The sequence below is a fragment of the Mastigoproctus giganteus genome, chromosome 4, assembly GCF_048544385.1.
Source record: "Mastigoproctus giganteus isolate SK-2022 chromosome 4, ASM4854438v1, whole genome shotgun sequence".
Classification (NCBI taxonomy): Eukaryota; Metazoa; Arthropoda; class Arachnida; order Uropygi; family Thelyphonidae; genus Mastigoproctus; species Mastigoproctus giganteus.
Genome location: NC_143578.1, coordinates 10,740,415 through 10,756,463, shown reverse-complemented (window position 1 = coordinate 10,756,463; position 16,049 = coordinate 10,740,415). Strand labels below are relative to the sequence as shown.

Genomic DNA, 16,049 nt, shown 5'->3' with positions numbered 1-16,049 from the left:
CTTACAGTAAAATTATGTACATTTGAGAGTTGAGGTAACATTTATAGAAAAAAAAAAAAAAACTTGCTGAATTGGGACTGACGTCACAGCTACGTCAGTCCCATTCTAACAATCACAATGCTGTATTTGTTTATGCAAATATGATGCTCCACTTAAGAGCTTATTATGAATACAAATTTCAAGGGGAGAAAGTGTAATCGTTGTCACATTTTGCTTTTTAAGACAATGAAACTTCAATCCACTAAAGATACAAATTCCCGGTGTCCATAACGAAATCAGTTCCCATATTTGTAGTGCATCTTCATCAAGATATGTTTAACTCCCAAAGCCATTTGTTTCTTGTGGGATTTAAAGGCGCACCAGCCATATTGAGCCATACATATATCTGTAAATTGCGTGTTCTGCGGTCGATTGCCTGTTGCTAGGTGAAAAACCCGAGTTTCTCTCCAGAGACAAAGTAACTGAGCCACATTCTGAATTAGACCCATAATTTTTCGTCGAACTTGGTCTTTCCCGTGTGTTAGGGGGAGAGATTATACTAACTGTGCGCATCTCCCTCTATAAATTACTTTATTTCATTTGGAGTTCTTAGCAGAAATATTCTCCCAAAATTTATCTTAAATATTCCACTTTCGTACCCCTAGCAGATATACTCCCAGCTTCAACTTCAGAAAAGTAAAAGGTGTTTAAAAAAAATAATCCTTAAATAATCCTTAAAAAAAATAATCCTTGATTGTCAAAATAAACCACGCACAAACAATAATGAAATCGGCAAAGTTCTCTTATTAACGAGCGAACTTTGCACCTCGCCAACAGTATTCTAGGATAAGAGGAGTCCAGAATGACAGAAGCTTCTATTTCTTTCTCAGAATTTGGTAGTAACTTAAAACGAAACATGCTTTCCTCAGGTGATGGGCAAATATGCGGAACTTATATATTTAAAATATGCGTCCCAAAGGGATGAGACTCTTTGGCATTATATATATAACTAGACATTAAAATTATACGGTGGAGTTGTTCAAGAAGTAGTGGCCGTGTGTGGGGTGTGATCAAAAAGTTCGGCGCTGATTTTGTATGATGAAATTGCGGGTTGCAACTTGGTGTAGCATGTTCAGTGACTTCCAAACAGTAACATGAGACTCGCCGGTTCATCTGCAGTCAGTCCGTATTAGCGCAAGTTGAATAGGAGGAGTTTTCTGTTTTCTCACATTTTAAAATAAGTTTTTTTGTTTTTTAATTAATTGCAAAAATCCTACGAAATATGTAAAAAACAAAAGCTTTGAGACCCTGCTATGCGTCGTTTGAAAAATTTTCAGCGATTTTCAGTTTAAACAGGCCCACTTATCCATCGAGATAATCTTCGCTCTGGCAGCCCCTTCAACTTCAAACCAACGATTCAACCACTCGTGTTCGTGATCCGATCAGTGTAATCGAACTAAGTATTTGCGAAGTTGCTAGTGAAATTTTTATTTATTATGGAACGTTTTAGGAAACCTCCCATAATAACGTCCAAAGTTTAGGAAACTAATCAGGAAGCAACACAGGCGCTAATAGCAATTCTAAAAAAATATATTAGAACCATTTCTAGAAATTGCATAGCGTTAAGACTACTTCAAAGAAGATTCCTCTGAATAGTCTGCAAGCTTCCAAACAATATCCAAAACAATACTTCAGTCCCTTAACTTTTTTTTTTTTTTTTATCACACTCATACACTCTCACGAACATGGATCACGGAGAACAAACTATGTAAAAGGAGACATTTTTTCAAATTATCTCAACAGCACCGGCTCTGTTTGCTCATTCATATTGTATGGGTCTGTAGAAGTGTGTTCACATTCGATTTGCATATTTTGCAGCTGAAAAACCTGGAATAACTCGAAGAAAACTACTTCCTCCTCCTGAGTTTGGTGGACTGAAGATGCCTTCAAGAATTTCTCTCTCCGACATGATTCGAATCCAAACGAGTGACACGTGACGATTCCACTAATGGTAATATTACATATCGCCTGCATAGTAAGGTTAGGGTGTATACAGAAAGTCAGAATTGAGTGAATGTAACCGTAAATAACTTGTAAATGAGCTTGTTAGAAAACAAGCTTTGAAGATAATTTTCGTTTAGAAGTATTGCCACGACTTTCTGAACATCCCTCGCATGCACCTGAAAGAAATTAACTTAAGAGAAAAAGACGATTAACACCATTAGGAAACAAATCCTATTAATCCGCAAAATAGTAATTTACCTTTTTGTCTTAAATATATAATGGAAACTACCATGAAGGCAATTCTAATGTGTATTTTCGGGCAAAGGGCTGAGTTTCTAAGTCTCAAATTGAGAAACAGGTTTTCTCCATAACTATTATACACAACCTAACTGTAGCGCGGCCAACACATGCACATGTGGGTCAATGAGGAAACTAGCATGACATATTCCGAATGACGCAACAAAGTGTGTGACAGTGTCAGGAACAACCTGGGAGACAGACCAGAGGGTCCCTCATCTAATCCTTGATGCCCTCAACCAAGGGTGCCAAGGATTCTGTTACAGCAGACAGTATCTTGCACAGCCACATCCCCTGCACTGAAGCACTTATGCCTATTGTCACTAACTGTTTGATAAAAAAAAGGTGGAGTGATTTTTCGACACATATCAGTCCATAAGAGATATTATGACCAACACGATACTAGGTCTTTACATTGCCAAACTGCGTGCTAGATACAGACAACCTGAGTTAGGGAGAAGGTTCCGTTTCCTGCAGCCTCGGCATAAAAATGAGCAAACTCGTTCATTAGTCTCATGTACTGTCAAACAAAATCAGTTTGCATTCTATAATCTTCAAAGGCCCTTGGAAAGAAAATTTACAACTATTACCACAGACATAAATTGAACAGATTCTCAGTTAACAATGAACAAAGCTTTTTTGTTTGTTTTTTGAACGTATAAATTCAATCGAGGTACATTCTTAATGTTGACATGCAGGTTAAGACTTAGGACTCCAACTAGCCAACATGCTATGCGTGTCTCATTGATTGGTTCTGGATATTGACCAGCAACTGCATTCCAAGTTGGCCAATGAGTTGGCTGTTAAACTGGCGTGACTTAAGATCATTAGAGATGCAGGAAATGTTATCTGAAAAGGGATTTTCTGTCTTCTTTAGCTTTCCGATTCTCTGTCTTTAAAAATACTAATTTCCGAGAGCCAAGCTGTCGGATTCGAACACCACCATGAAAAATAGTGCAAACCCATTGTTACCGTACAGCGTATGTCTACCGAAGCTGCAGTTCACCTCCTCTTGCTGTATCTAAGAGTACTAAAACAACGACTTAGATAAACAGTTATCGCGCAGCACGTTGGCCAATAACGGTGTACCAAAGAAACTAAGGAAAAAGAACGTATCGTTGGTTATGGAGTGATGTACTTTTAGACGTGTGGCAAATTAAAGTGTACTACAAAATATAACTGAATACACACCATTGATGATAAACGATATGCTTCACGAGTTGCACTATACTAAGAAGAGGGGATTGAATGTCTATACGGGCAAGGCCAGGACCGTACAAAAGGGGTGAACTGGATGCGACTCGCCGAAACCCCAATGCAGAAGGGGTTGAATATTTGTTTAAATAGCTAACACGGCTATAACAGAAAGGGGGGGGAGGACAAAACTAAACGTGCCGCAGGAACACCATTGCATGGTCCTGGGTAAGGCGAACGCTTTCACCACATTTAATTATGTTTTCGTTTTTAATAAGTTCATAGTAATTTTGATTGGATAACCTCGTGAGATACAGTGATCCGCGTAGAACTTTTTTCGTGTTCAGAATTCTATTTTAGTGAAGCTTTCACTCAAGACCAGTAATTTTACTTTCGTGTAAGACTTCTTTTAGCAAGGCCAATGTAAAAACGTAAACATGTAGCGCTATCCATGAATAACAAAATTGTGAATCATCGGAAAAACCAAATGTGATATTCAAAATACTTAAAGTTAAATGGTACCAGTTTGGAGACCAAATATGAAGTAGGCATCACATAAAAACTGCTGTCAATTTTAAAAATTGGCTTCAATTAATCGAATATCCGAACTGGTCCAGTTTGGATAATCGAGTTTTTGTTTTAGAATGTGCTGTCCTATTTAGGATTGTTCGAGACTGCACGAATTAGCGTATTAAGAATATATTACAAGTTTAACTTTTTTTAAGATTAAAAATGCTCTTCTTACATCTGCATCCACCATGCATTTTCTAGCCTTGTTCCTCCATCATTCTAATTATAAATTGAAATAGGTGACATTACATAAAATGTTATAGGCTACCGTAGCCTATAACTTTTGAGTTATAAGGTATGAGTGTGCATAAGTACACATGCTTTGAGTGACCGGGGTTCAAGCCAGTGACTGCTAAATACGGTGCTGTTTCTTGTATGCTCTATCTTGTGAACTCCTCTAACCATGAGCTCATCGCGGAGTATAAACAGAGAATTTTATTTAATCGCTCGGTGAGAAAACTTGAGTATTTATTCCAGGTGGATTTGGCGTATAGGTGAAACCCTGAGGGCCGCAACAAGTACAAAAAATAATTCCAGGTAGACAACAAATAAAAATCGAGGGTATACAATACAACGAAACAACCCAATTGAGGTTCAGCTTTATAATGGGGAAGAGATGTTTAATTTAAAAAAAAAAAATTAAGAGTTAGAAAGGGAGGAAGAAAATCGCTGAATTTAATCCCCCTCAGGTGCAAAACCATTATGGCGACCCTGAATAAAATGCAAATCACAGCAAGATAATTTATCAAAATATCAGATACTTTAAACATACATGCATGCATATTGTCTGCAATAAAAAGTTAAAATAAACTATTAGCGTGGTATTTGTAAAATAGACCATCCTCTCCTAATCAAAAATTTAGATAACTTCCCCAGCTTATTTTAAAAACTCATTACCATATGCGCAGAAATATACACAAATCGATTTTGTATTTAAAATGTAAATACAGTACTTTAAATTAAAGATATATAAAAATCGCCTGGATATATTTAAGTACTTAAACAGTTTTATCATGGGTTGACAAAGGCCAGCGGGCAAGGATCTTTGATTTTCATTGAAGAAGAGCGAATCTATATATTATAAGAATTATTTCAATATTTTGAGACTCTAAACCCAAACAGCCCAGCAATAGTGACGAAATGGCGCTGTTAATAAATGAAAGTCATTATTTTAATAACAAGAATTATTGCTAAACTACCACTTACGCAATCTGAAGTCAATCACCTCACCTCCGCTAAAACAAGCGAACGTTGGCCCCGTAACAACGGTGGGCAGTAATACTACACTCAGAATTCCCTCTTATGATTAATGTACAGGCCTTTCTTAAATAGGTACAGCAACTGCTTTTGAAAGCTTAAATTTCAAATATTTTAAACCGTTAAAAGATCCTAATACTTGCAAATTCTCATAATCCTAAGGGATTATTGCTATAACATCACAAAGCAATGCAATTAGCATCTTCCACTAGACTGGAAGATAATAAAGAAAGGATGGGTAGGGGAATAAAGCACATTAAAGTAACTGGCAGTTCACATCCGAAGTCATACACAAACTTGGACTATTTCGCTTCTTTTTAAAATTTATAATAAGGCATTAAATCCATGCAAGAAACAAGATTTCTAATGCATAATTGAATCATCAAGTTAAAAAAGAGGAAAAAAATATTTCAGGGATACTCAAGAGAGATCAACATCAAGATAATATAAATTCATGATGCTCAAAAGATTCAAAATGGTTTGTTTACTTACAAATTTGCTGAAAACTAGAGATACTCCTGCACGCACGGATGGTTCAGAAGCAATTTTTCTTTTTTCCACAAAATTTAATGAAGGGAAAATATATTTCAGTCAGCAATAATAAGTTTAACTTAGGTGTAAAGGATGTAACTGGAGATCTTGCAACACCACTAACTGGTAAAAAGAAAAGCAGCCACAGCAAACTCCAGGTCGCTAGCTGAGACGTCTGGTGCGTTGTCGCTTTCAGCCTGTTCTGAGCTAACAAAGTAATATGCAGCCAGGCGAGTAGCAGCAGAATTCCCACACAAAGCACGGTGACCACGAGGAAGAACTGTCGAGACAGGAAGTAGAGCCACCTGGAGCTGGGGCGTACACACAGACCTGTTTCAATCCAATTACAGTGGGGCAACACTTGGCGTGCTGACCCGAGCAGTACGCAGCTAAAGAGGCCCGCCGACTGCTCGCGGCAAAAGAAAGAGAGGTACAACGCGCTACAAAACTGCTGGCTTTATTAAGATGGGAACAATCCACCAGGAGACTTCCAGAACCCCACAGCCAAGTGGATAGTCCTCGAGATGTGTCGAAATAAAACGCCATCGGTTTGACAAGCATTCGTTTATCCAATGTGCAGCGAACTCTCCCCTGTCAAAACAGTACTTTCTGTCATGTTTGAAGGAAGACTTAAGGCAGGACTTAGTAAAAAGTCTGTCAAAGGTTAACCTAATCATTGTGCATACAGATTCACGTTGAGTCTAATTAAAAAAACATTTACCGTATAAAAAAAAAAGGACAATAATTCTTTGTTAGTAGCCCTAAAATTTATAGCCCAAGGACAACCACTAGAAATGGTTTCCCCTCTGGGGCCTAAAACTTTGGCTGTTATTGTTAGGAACATATCAGTTAATAATAAAATTCTGCTTATACTCCGGAACAATCATGTAGCAGTTCCCGGAATAGACAATATAAGAATTTAACTACTTTACCTACTTAATAGTTTCATAAACTCAAAGCAGGTCAACTCAAACGAGTGTACTACTGTATACACGGCTACATCAGGCTCTTCTCTTTACTTTGTTAGGAGAAGTGCAACGGGACAGCCACAGCTAGGCGTTATTTACGAAGGTGTAAATAATAATATAAACATGGGTGAAACAGTTCCGCTCAGCTTAGAAGACCTGAGTGAGAGGTTATGGTCTTTTTGCACACTAGATCTCAATTGGTCAAGTAAGGGTTGCAACTCTCTCTCTCTCTCTCTCAAACTTGTTCAAGGAGAAATCTTGTCTGACCAATTTCATTGGATACTAAGATGTGGTCACAAAGGAACTGGATGCAAAAAATAATTTTGATATCGTATACTGGGATTTCAGAAAAAGCTCTTGACACTGTTGCACAAAAAAGACTGTTGTACAAATTGTGGAGCAGTGTCGCATTAAGAGAAAATTACTGCTATGGATAAAGGGATGGTTGAGTGGAAGAAGACAGGAAATGGTTATTAATGGACTCTGTTTGTGGAGTAATGTTATTAGTGGAGTCCCACAGGGATCGGTGCTTGCATTGTTGTTTTCTATATTTAATATTGATAAGTGTATATTAGGCTTAATGTCTAAGTCTGCAAATGATACAAAAGTTTGCAGAGTGGTAAATGATAGTAATGAAGGTATGCTGCTACAACAAGATTTAGAAAAATTAGGCCGATGTGCTAAGAAATAGCAATTGAACTTTAACATTGACAAAAGCAGGGGTACTGTGTATGGGTATCAGTAAGCCGAGATTAACTAATCAATCTGTGGTGATACACTCAGGGTGGTCGAAAATGAAAGACCTGGGGAAATTGTGCAGTCTGATGGAAGTTCTGGCAGCCTGTTTGCACTGGCAGACAGGTTGCCAGGACAGCTTATGGGGTTTTGTCAATGATAAGCAGTAATTTTTCTAGCGGGATAAGGAGGTGATTATCCCATTGTTTAAGGCAATGGCCAGGCCACATCTTGTGAAGGGCAACGAGATTGGTGATGGGAACAGCAAGATGCTCTTACTATGAAAGGCTTCAGCTCTGCAAATTGCAGTGTCTGGAGACTAGGCACCTGCGATTCGAACTGATTGAGGTGCTTAAAGCTTCAAATGGATTGAGCAACTATAGTGCTTATAGGATTCTGCCTCTTGCTCAGACTATGCACATGGGGGCATACATTCAAATTGAGGAAGGATGATTGCAGAGCAGATGTGCAGAAGTGTGCCTTTAGCCATCAGGCGGTGATTGCTGAAACAAACATCCAACTGTTGTTGTGAAAAAGTGGACAGCTTGAATAAATTCAAGGAAGAACTAAACAAATATTGGAGGGATCGATAGGGGTAAAATTTTTATTTTATTTTGTCTGATGCTATATAAGCTTGCTTTCTTCCATCATCATTTTCCCCTACTATTACTATAAAAAAAATTGGATTTTCATCCCGTCACAACCCTCCAATTTACAGATGGTATGTTGATGCTTCATGACTTCAGCTGCCGTGACGCTCATTCTAACCTATCAAACCCAGACCATCTTAAGAAGGGACGCCCAGAGCTAATAACATGATACGTCCTCTTATAGCCAGTGCAATATGTATTACATATTTACTGAGTAATACTAAATATTTAAATTTTAAAGTTAAGTAAATATAGATTTCACATTTTCCTTTTCATAAACACAAAACAACAACAAAAAATCTTAAAAAATATACAGCACAAAATAGGAAGATTCCCTAAAAGGCCAGTTCCCCTAATCCATTTAGCAATGGTTAGATTTAGTCCATTTAGCCAAATGGTTAGAGCTGCACTGAACAATCCCATCAGAAAATGGCCAAGAATACCATATAACAGTTCATTTTGTATTAATTATAAAACTGTGGATTAGTGGAGCGTGTAAACTGCAGTCTGATGGAAACTTCTTTGGCTGTGGAGTTGTCAAAGGTTCCAGTTTAAACAGATACAGTAAAAGGTTCGAATCTTGTAACCGTCATTAGGAACTCATGAAGCATTTAGGTAGAACCCAGTCAACCTGTGTCGGGAGAAGGTGCAGTGCTTCCAGTAGAATTTTCTCGTCGCACAAATGAAATAGGCAAACCAATCTTAGAAGACATGCAGTTCATAAACATAATACATTGACATCCCATGACCTGAGCTGTCCTCACGTTAACAGTAACAATCGAAGCAATTTTCTTCCGCAAATTTATTTTGAAGTTCAAGGGACAGAAATGAACGTTTGATTAGCAATTTCTCCTCTGAGTGATTTTGTTGACTGACAACCAGCTGTCAAAGGGAGCGTGTTCATCACTGAACTCCGGTATAGTCAATAGGCCATGACCTGCAGGACAGACACGGTTTTGTTGAGGCTTGCCGCCATTTCTGCTCGGTGAACCGTAACAAAATCACAAGTGTTGTGTGCAATGTTTCATTCTGCGAGGTTTGAAGGTTGAACAGCCATGTGCTTCCTCTCATACCACCCCTTTTCATCCCCTGTATACAAGTTAACGCTGAAAGACGTTGGAGGGGTGTTCCCGATTGGAAGCTATTAACGAAGGTCATTCTCTTTTCATACTAAGGTCATCAGAATGGCGGCGGAGAAGGGGGGGAGGGTAATCGTTGTTTCCGCATTTTTATACGAGGATTTTACTAGAAACATGTCAACAGAAATGTTACAAACTGCATGAAGTAGCGAGTGTTTCATTTAATTTTTGCAGTATTTTAACTGTATTCTTCAAAACTTTTATTCCTAATTTTTCCTGAAGAACAATAGTTAGCAATAACTCCTATTAGACCACAGCGTATCAGGTGACAATTCTAAACTAGGCAGCCGATACGAGAAAAAGAACAAAAGTTAAAATTACTCAATTATAAAATAAAAAAGATTTAATAGAACGTTACGAGTAACTGATTCTTAAATTTCCACTTTAAATTTAAAAAAGCAATCTAATTATAGATAGAAACCCCAAACCATAGTTTAACCTCAATCCTTTGAATACGTCACTGATAGTAGTGATTAGGGCAACAGCAATATGAATTCCCTACAAGCTAATAAATGAGAGTTAGAAACTGTTTCAAAAACTTGAAAAACTTTGTTTTTCATTTTACTAAACAAAAACTTCTTACAGAAGTAATAATAAAAAAAAAACTGACTGTAGCAGTGATTACACAAATTGCAACCCTGGACAACAGAAGAAGGCCAGGAAGCAACTTCAAAACAAAACGCACTCCCACGGCTCACGTGCATTAGACTAACCCCCTAGTTGTCGACTTCCCCCCACTCTTCACTTCCCTTGACTCGCATCTCTGCAAGTGCGGTCATGCGGCCAGAAATACAAAGCTTTGAACGTCGGCTGTAATAAACAACGCTAGCGAACCGAGTGTCATGGTTAACGCACACGCTGACGGCACAACAGGATTAAACGCGTCCAGGCATGGCAATTGCGGAACGTTCCTGTCTTCGCTTGCACTGATAACCCCAGTCGTGCACATATTCCTCAGAGCTCTTGTCTTCCTCCAAAACAATAAAAGTTACCTACACAGTGATTACATCCATTTTTAGAGCAGGCTTCACGTGAGCCTGCTCACCGACCGCGCTCATTGCTGCTAGTGATGGAATATATGAAAATAAGGAAGTATTTACCTGATGACCGAAGAAAATTGGGCGAATCCCTGCTGAAATAAATATAATATACCTATTTTAAATCTTAAAATATTCTGAGGACGAGATTAAATGCACAAACTAACAATCGTTTGGTAGAAAGTAAGGTTAACGCAAACATGTACGTATTTGTAATATTTGGAAGCCATAAATTAATAATTCTTAAATTTAGGCATTTTGTTTTAAAAAAATAAAAAATTTTTAACGAGTACGTGAAATCAGATGTCGTTTATTAGTAAAACGAAAACCATCTAAAATTCAAACAAGTACGTATTTGTCATATATGTTGTTTACAAGTCATTAACTTTACGCATTATTTTTTAAAATAATTTAACGAGTAAGTGATTTCAAGATTTCGTTCATTAGTAAAGCCAAAACCATCTAAAATTAGTTTTTTTTTAAACTTTAATTAATGAAAGATTACCATTTCTTTAATTAAAATGTGTTAAGACTTGGCCTTCTTTCGGAGGCCGTTAGTTGCCGAAATGTTGCAAATTTTAAGAGCCAGTTTGAATCCTTACACAAATTGGAATTTAAATTTGCATTGAATAAAATAATTAAAAGGAAAAACTAGGGATTGATATACGGTTATTAAAGTGCGATAAAGAATATCCAGCAACGCTAGGATCAGGATGTAACTACTGAGATACCTGACTCAGGCATAAAGTTGGAAGAGGCGTAAGTATTATGGGATTTAATTAATGATCCGTGATATAGTTACACTCACTGACCAAAAAATTAGATTTTTAGAATTACAGTCCCTTACATAGTAGCACGGATTCCATTAGGTGTCTGATGACGTCATTTGATATGGAATCCGGATTTTTATTCTGTAATTGACAGCAGAACCTAATTTAAAACAATTATTTATGAATAACTAGAATAGCCGTGGTGAATATTTCGTCAAAACTGTTTCAGAGAAGTAAAGATTAATATCCAAGTAATTACAAAAAATCTTTCCCTCGGCTCCTTTTGCTGCTAGCTAAGATGTCAATGGAACTTTTATCTGGACCTGGAAATAGCTACGTAAAGTTGTCCCTGAGCAAAAACGCCAACTTTGTTCAAAATCTGGCCCTGAGATTTGTTGATTGTGATGACAAAAGTTAAGAAATTTTCTTCGCTTCAAAGTAAGCACTGGGAGCTAAATCAATTCTCTGGATTTGAAAATTTTTTAGAATGTTTTTCCTTCTTTTTCAATTTTACTGCTAAATAAAACCTATTGTAAAAGGAATCAGGTCAAAAGCTTGTTTAGTCTTTGAGTTATTAAAGTTCAAAGAGCGTTCTGGACAGAGGGCATAAGCAAATTATTACAGTATATAGATAATTCCTTTCATCCAGATTAGATCGGATTATCTGATGAAAGGAATCATCAGATAATCCGATCTAATTTTGAAAGTATATTAAGCTAGAAATAACATGGTTTTGTATTAATTTTTTTTTTATTTAATTTTTCAGGGTTCGGTGAAAAAGTGTGAAGGCTTACACTTTTAACACCAGTACACCTGCCCCGATGTAAATTAACAAGTGGTAGAAATTGCACAAGCATTATCGATTTTTATGGGAAGACACTACCTAATTGAAATTACTACCAAATTTTATAAAAACTCAAGCAGTTGCTCTTGACGTTTCAAAGTCTTTTGATCGTGTTTGGCATAAAGGGTTTATAAATAAGCTTCCATCTTATGGTTTGCCAACTGTTTTTTGTAATTGGATATCCAGTTTTTTCTATGATCGCTCACTGCGGGTGATGGTATTCGGCTCTGTCTTCTATCTTCTCCACCAATGCAGGTGTTCCCCAAGTTTCAGTTCTTTCTCCCATTCTTCTCCTCTTGTATATTAATGGCCTTCCGTTGATAGGAAATCCTCTCCATAGTTTTCCTGATGATAGCACAGTGCATTCCACCTTCCAGTTTCGCAGCCCTTGCCCTGCACAAACAGCTTTAACTTCTCGAATATCCGCTACCAATTCCCTAAATGCTGATCTCCAGGTTATTCTCCAGTGGGGCAAATATAACTAGTTGATTTCAATTATTCTAAAACTCAGTCTTATGTCTCGCAAAAAGGATTCTGCTCTTATTCTTATTTTCGATGACACTCAGATTTCTACACAAGATCGCAAATGCATCTAAAAAACTCTGTTTTCTCTTTTGCTCTCAGCGTTACTTTTCTTTTCACCCTGTACAAATCGCAAATCCGCCCTCCCGTGGAATATCGTTCTCACATCTGGAACGGTGCCCCAAAACCTCTCCCAGGCTTCTAATTTCCATTGGAAAGAGGGCAGTTAGGTTAACTAATGACCCATCTCTAACACAGTCTCTCTCTGCTTTCTGTCTCAGACGTTCAGCTACATGCCTTTTCTATAGATACTTCTATGGGCAGTGATCTGAATTGGCTTCTAAACGCCTTCTATAATTCCCGCTTTCCCTACCAAACCAGTCCCAACACTTGCAGCAACCAGTCAGCATCCTTTTATCCAACTTCAAGTTCACAGAACCAACTCTTCTTCCTCATTTATTCTTTCAACTTCCCTTTTCTGAAACAATCTCCCTTCTTACGTATTTCTCGAAAATTATAAATCTACAGAAATTCAAGTCTAATGTCAACAAGTATCTTCTTTCATCTTCTCAGCCTTCATCCCAGGTTCTAATACCTCTCGTGCTTGGGATTTTAATTTAAAAAAAAAAAAATTATAACAGAACAGCGATTTTATGTTCATCTATTTTTGTGTTTTGTCAAATAGTCATCCATCAATAGTTGCATATGAGTAAAGTGTCTGATAGATGAGTTCCCAAGCCGACCGGGCTAGCCGGGTGGGTAAAGTACCTGCCTAGCAACCCAGAGGTCGCGGGTTCGAATCCCGCCTCGGGCTTGGATCCAATTACTGCAAAAAACCTTGGGAGGTGCACTATGGCCACAGAAGCCGATGCGCCAATAACTACCAAAAGAGAAAAAAAAAAAAAAAAATCCCAGACTTCTAACCTCTCATCAGAAGAAAAGGGCACAACATACACCTTGCACCTTCGGATTTCTTCCCCTTTCCTGCCCTGAAGTCTTTTCTTCATGGAAAACACTTTGCTATTGAATAACATTTTTATTTTTCCAAAAATGAAGCAATTGCAAGATGCTAAATCAGTTTTAGCTGAGCAGTTCATTGCATAACATCTATTATAAGGCTATCGCGTAATAAGGAATGTTATTCATAAAAATTGCATCTAACAACTTTTGTTGCCCAACATTTCAAAAGTACCTCGCTTAACAATATTTCACTTAACGATAGTTGAAAATTATCACGAATATTCCGTTTGCGACATTCCTCACCTCGTTATAACCACACTTCAAAAATAATTTCTAGAAATATTAAAACGTGCACCACAAAACAGCATTCCTCCAAAAGTCATTAAAAGTAAGCTGTCATTGCGACATTTAGTGAAAATACAAAAAAAAATTAACATCACTAATGTTCATTATTACAAAATACAAATTGATATTTTTGGAGTACCGATTCGGAATTAGAATTAAACTTTTAATTAATGTCCAAAAAGATGAGCAAGGTTCTATTTCCTGGAAATATAGATCAGCCGTTAATTTTATTTATAAATTCAAAGAATGGCTAAGCAGCGTTAAGAGCCAAAGACAATAAAAAAACTGCATGCATCATGAACACAAACATGAAAGTAAATCTTGTCTACATCGAGTTTATCTTTTCTTGGAAAGGACTCCACCTCCAAGGGTTCTTGCCAATATGTTCTGAAATTGTACTCGTTCAGATTCTAGGAATTGACGCTTCGGAATGAGGTCTTAGAACAAAGGGGATTTGCTATAGGTCATTATTTGATTCTACCGTTATCAAGATTCTTAATCTAGTTATCAGCTTCTAAGAAGTTAATTAGAAAAGGTCTACTTAACAGAAACCCCGCCCATTTATTTTGAGTAAATAAACTGTCCCTTTCGACTACATGTATTTAAATAAAATATTGCTAACAATGACATACAAAAAAAAAATTAAAATAGGAGAGCATAGGCATATTGATACAAGAAAGCAAGCTTATACAGCACCATCCAACCCCCCCCCCATTTCACCCTTCCATTCGCTAAGTTTTTCTTTGAGTTTATTTAAGCTGTCAACTTCCACAACGACAGGTGAAAGTTTATTCCAGCAATCAACCACCCGATGGCCAAAGGCAAATTTCTGCACACCTATTCTGCAACTGCCTTTCCTCAATTTGAATTTATGCCCCCCTCGGGTGTGTAATCTGAGCAAAGAAAGAATCCCATCAGCATTGAGTTCAGAAAATGTTTGTATTGTTATCAACATAGTCACCAGATGAAGACATTTTTTCCACCTCAATACATTTCCGCTGGCCAGTTTTGTAGAAGTCCTGTCCAAATCACGACTCGGCAGCAGAAATCACATCAACAGCAGCAGCAAAGTGTTTTCCAGAAAGAAAAGACTTCAGGGCATGAAAGAGGAAGAAATCCTAGGGCGCATGGTCGGGGAAATAAGCAGGATGCGCGATATTTCAGTTTTTCCTGGCTCACCGACAACATTTCATATGCACATTGTGCCCTTTCTTCTGGAAATGGGTCAGAAGTTTGGGAACCCATCTAGCAGACGCTTTACTCATACGGAACTGTTGATGGATGATGTTCTCCACAGACTCTCTACACTAATTTGGCTCCCTGCAGCTAGTTCTTTGACGCTAATACGGCCATCTTCCAGGATTAATGCCCTAATTTTTGCAACACTCTTCTTTTACACCACTTGCTGGGAGTCCTGGGATTTCTTCATCTTGCACTGAGGTTCTTCCAAATTTGAACTATTTATACCAATGTGCAACAACACGGTAACCTGGGCAGTCTTCTCCATAAACCGACTATTTATTCATGGATTGTTTTGGGTGTTTTCCCTTGCAGAGAAAGAGGAACCGAATCACTAATCTGTAATTCCAATTTATCCATTGTGGCACTTGAAAAAAAAAAATATATATATATATAGAATTGTCAGATCGGAGCCAAAACAAATGTTTTAAAAGTTCTGAGAATGGCCACCGGCAGGGATAGAGTTAGCAGTAGCTGGAGGGCTTTTGAATAACGTATTTTCTGATGATGATTCATCTATTTAAATTTTAAATTGGATTTCAAGAATTCAAATTGATTGGTTCACTAACCCGGACTGCATTTTATAATTAGAATAAAATCGCCGAGAAAGTCAAAGAAATTGAACTGGTGGACTGCACGTCGTCAGTGTGTGACTCCTGGTCAATAGCCCAATTTGCTTCAATAAAGCGTTTTGGTTATTTTCTAAATCTCGAGGAAGGTTGTACCGTGACCTAGGGGGTTAGTGTGCAGCTGTCAATCAGATAACGTCACCATGGTCTCTTCAAGTTACCGAAATGAACGGTCAACACAGCAGGGAATCAAGAAAGATTTTCACTTAGTTTTCTTTATTCGCCCCATTGTGTATCTCTTCCGGACTCTGGGTTTTGTTAACAGTCGTCCGACAGCCTGCAGCCATCTCAAGTAACGGCACGTATCGTGCAGGTCAAGCCGGTGACGGCTTGTGTGATCGGACCCCACCCATCAACAAGAGCCGAAGTTCGGATGATC

At 37.8% G+C, this 16,049-nt stretch overlaps 1 protein-coding gene across 3 annotated transcripts in view; it reads right to left on the bottom strand.

Annotated features, from left to right (window-relative positions):
- Window positions 1-16,049, bottom strand: part of LOC150086396 (MICAL-like protein 1) — a 59,952-nt gene that overhangs the window by 26,974 nt on the left and 16,929 nt on the right. The window contains exon 1 of one of the 3 annotated variants that reach the window (XM_090371351.1): window positions 5,794-6,127. The exons of the other annotated variants lie outside the window; for them this stretch is intronic. The gene's annotated coding sequence lies outside the window, so the exon portion shown is untranslated. Of the gene's footprint in view, window positions 1-5,793; window positions 6,128-16,049 lie in introns of those variants that run through there. 3 annotated transcript variants of the gene reach the window in all.